Genomic DNA, 3,884 nt, shown 5'->3' on the forward strand with positions numbered 1-3,884 from the left:
CCATAGTGCCAGGTGCTAGCATTGGCTACTCACATCAGGCTGTCCCTTACTACCCTGGACTCTCCAGTTCTGCCTCTCTTCATTGTGCACATGTCCGTCTGTTTCTCCTTTCTCTTCCATCTCTGCACCACTTACTCGCTCCTCTTAGTGGTGCCCAGGGCCTCTGAATGCCTGGGATCCTCTCAAGAGTGGTCTTATGGTGCTAATCTGGTGGTCATCTTGGGCTCAATCCTTGCACACAAGTGGGCCTTTTTTGATGATGGTTGTCTGTCTTGGGCTCAGTGTCTATAGGTCAAAACACAGCATGGACATAGTCTCTCTCCCCTCTGCCACCTACCGAGGAATATGTGACACAGCAGCCACACCTGCCATGCCTCTAGGGGCAGGTCATTTATTTTTTAAATAGGTGTTTTTAGAATAATTTCCATGACAATTATAAATTAACACTGCCAACCACAAAAAGGACAAAGAGATGGGAAATAGCTCTGTAGGTGGAAGGCTTAGCATTCTTGAGGTACTAGGTTAAAACAGTGACGTTTATGTATAGCCATCTTCCGTGGCTCACAGTAGTAATTCCAGCATTCAGAAGGCTGGAGTTTGAGTCTAGCCTGGGCAACAAAGTGAACTCCAGGCCAGTCTAAGTAACAGAAAGAACTTATCTCAAAAATGGAACAAAACGAAACAAAACAAAACAACAAAACCCCATTGACTACCACCACCAAAAGAACAAAAGTTAAAACCAAAAACCAGATAAGTAAATAATGAAACATGCTATAATCACACCGAATAGATAATTTTAATATCTCCCCGACTCAGTTTACCTTGTGCATTAGCCATTTCTATGTTACCATAGTAACTACCGCATTCTCAACCAACTGATCTACTTGGATCGTGTAAGGTATTTATGCCATCTCATTAGAATAAAGTGGCTTTTGGTGAATATTTCATTAGTTAAATTATCACTGTAGTGTTCACAGGACAGCTTTCCCGAGCCCCATGTACTGATCACTAAATACAAAATGTTTTTAGGGATCTTGTAAGTTTCGTTTTGTTTTGTTGAGGTGGGATCTTACAATACAGTCAGGCTGGTCTCGAACTCTCGGTCTCCCTCCTTCAACCTCCTGAGTATCAAAACTACAGAGTTCTTGACTGCCAAGCTGCAGTTGGTTTTCAAAGAGCTGTAGTGAGTTGGCCATGTAGGGAGGATCCTGTTTTACAACTTCAACAGCACTAAGAAATAGGCATATGTGTCTTTTAAAATACCTTATTTTTAATGTGCAAATCTCCAAGCACTTGAGAGATGACATTTTTCCTGTGATTCCTATTTGTCTCTTAAATGAATTTGCTTTATTTCAAACCCACTTTTCAAGACTTTTCTTTATTCTCTTTTGGGGGGGGGCAAGATGAGTTTTCATTTTCATTTTTCTGTTGTCACATTCTAACAAAACAAGTTTTCTCAGTCCACTGTCTGTGTTTTATTTATGTTATGATGTTCAGAAATCCTCTCCACTGTGTAATTAATCCTGGCAATCTCTTCCATAGCTTTCCCATTGCTTTCATACTTTGAAATCTTTTCCCTCTCCGACTTTATAATAACCTTTCATTCTGTCTTCTTCCAGTGTTACATATGGCCTCTAGTCCATCTGGAAATGATTTTGGTATGTGGTATGTAAAGTATTTATTGAAAAAAATACTTTTAGTAAAACTGATGTGCGGCTAGACTCTTTGAAAACAGGAAGCATGTTTTATTCACTCTTGGGGTTCCTTGGCTTTCCCAGACAGAAACATGACTAGCCAGCCTCTGTTTCCTTAGGTTCTAGAAGCCTGAGCATATTTAGGACCAATGGCTTTCACAGTTGATATTATGGAAGAGGCAGTACCCATGACAATCAACATGACTGGTGTCCCTATATCTCCCCACTTGGCTTGGGGACACCTTCCACCCTAAGTCTCTGCAGACTCAGAAAATGTTCCTGTAACCCCTGGAGATTTCCTGTCTCTGGCCAGCAGCACCTCCTGGTGTCTGTCTCCTTTCCTTTGTGTGGGCTGACATGCCACATGGGCAAATTCCTCCCCAGTTGAAGAACACGATCGAGGAGAAACCATTTTCTGCTTGCCTTTTATGTATGCATGTATGTATGTATTTTTGATATGGAGTAGAGGAACTATTGTGGGTGGAGCTGTTCCTTAGTGACTAATGCTATGCATGTCCCACACCAATGTCCAGAGTCGTGAGTCCCAATTGCAGCTCTGACTGGGAGTTTAAAACAAGGTCTATAAAATGTGCTAAAATTGAATTTTATTAGACAAAGAAGAATCTATGAAATTTTCAGAGGACAGAGAGTTTCAAGAGCCTAGTAGTTCTTTAGTAGTTAGTGTTTGAACCTAATTTGAAGGCAATAAATGATAGTGTTGCTCTAGAGAATACATTGTTGACTACATTTGAAACCTTCTCGAATATCCCAGAAAGATGCTAACAAGTATGAGTCAAAGCGTGACTACCAGGAAAGCCAAGAGAAACCCCGGAATAACATTCTTCCTGCACAGCCAAGACCTGAGTCAACCGACTGTGTGTACAGAATAAGCCTGGGGAGGAATTATTCCGGCTGAAATCACAATAGCAGCAAGTCATGACTAATTATGGGAAATTCACTGAAGTGGACCATTAATGATGGCTGCGGGATCTACTAAGTCACCCCTTTGCCATAGCATTTAAACAATATGAGAGAAAATATATACGATTTATTCTTCGGAGAGTTCTGTGGCAGGGCTCCTCATTTCTCTGGGTCCTAAACCTTTCTCAGCATTTGACAGATGTTTCCTTGGACTGACGGTAGGTACAGTGTGTTCTCCTGTGCCTCGCTGTTCTGAAAGCGGGAGAGTCTACCTCCAGTTCTAAATCAAGGCAGTTCCACACCTTGGCCTCTCAGAAGAGCACAAGCCACCAGCCCTGGCTACCCATGCTCCCTAACCTCCTGCCTTTCTCTGCATACCCTTCCCTGTCCCATCGACCCTCAGCTCTCTCTCTGTGATGGAATTCCCTGCTTTGCAGGCTGCTCTTTGTCTCATCCTCCCCAGCTTCCTTTCCTTAGCTGACCGTGTGGCGGCTTTTTCATCTTTTAGGCGTTCCCCTTAGGACGGAGCTTGCCCCGTGTTAGTAGTGCGTGCTGTAGAAAGAGTGGTTCTCGGGTGTGTGAATGCACATACAGCAAGGCGATGAAGGGGAATGCTTTGTTTGTAGTGTCATCTGTTTCCTAAAACTCATATTTAAGCGCAGCATGGTGATAATCTCAGCACCAGGGAGCGTGAGACAGGTGGATTGTGGATTAAAGGCCAGCTCAGGATGACAAGGTGGATCAGTAGGTCAGAGTATTTGTTACTAATCTGAAAGAGTTTGCTCCCCAGAACCCACATGGTAGAGAGAACTGACTCCTACGAGTTGTCATGGTATGCATGTACAAACACACACACACACACACACACACACACACACACACACACACACACACCCCCATTATGTGATTTTTTTTTTTTTTTTAGAAAAAGGAGGTAGCCTCGGCTACATAAAGAGACCCTGCCAGAAAAAACAAACAAAATACTATATCATAGTTCAGAATTAGGGTTAGAGTTATTATGTGGAAATAAGTTCCTAAGGCACACCTATGCTTCCGGCTTTGTTTGTTTTAAATTCACTTTAAAATTTCCTCAGTTGCGTGTAAATAACAGAATCCCAGAATTACGATAGAGCATGAGAGCATAGCATGCACACCAGTGCTGCAGGCCCAGCACTCCCTGTGCTGGTTGGTGGCGTTGGTGTCTCAGGTTACCTCCAAGCAGCACACTGAAACGAATACCTTCAGACTTTCTTGGGTAGAATCCAGTGT

The 3,884-nt window shown here is 42.8% G+C and overlaps 1 non-coding gene across 1 annotated transcript; it reads right to left on the reverse strand.

Moving 5' to 3' along the window:
- Positions 1–258: 258 nt before the first annotated feature.
- Positions 259–387, reverse strand: LOC120103319 (small nucleolar RNA SNORA17). Its single transcript, XR_015621602.1, has one exon. It is a non-coding gene; the product is annotated as a small nucleolar RNA SNORA17 (small nucleolar RNA).
- Positions 388–3,884: the final 3,497 nt, after the last annotated feature.

Source organism: Rattus norvegicus, chromosome 5 (assembly GCF_021556685.1).
Source record: "Rattus norvegicus strain SHRSP/BbbUtx chromosome 5, alternate assembly SHRSP_T2T, whole genome shotgun sequence".
Classification (NCBI taxonomy): Eukaryota; Metazoa; Chordata; class Mammalia; order Rodentia; family Muridae; genus Rattus; species Rattus norvegicus.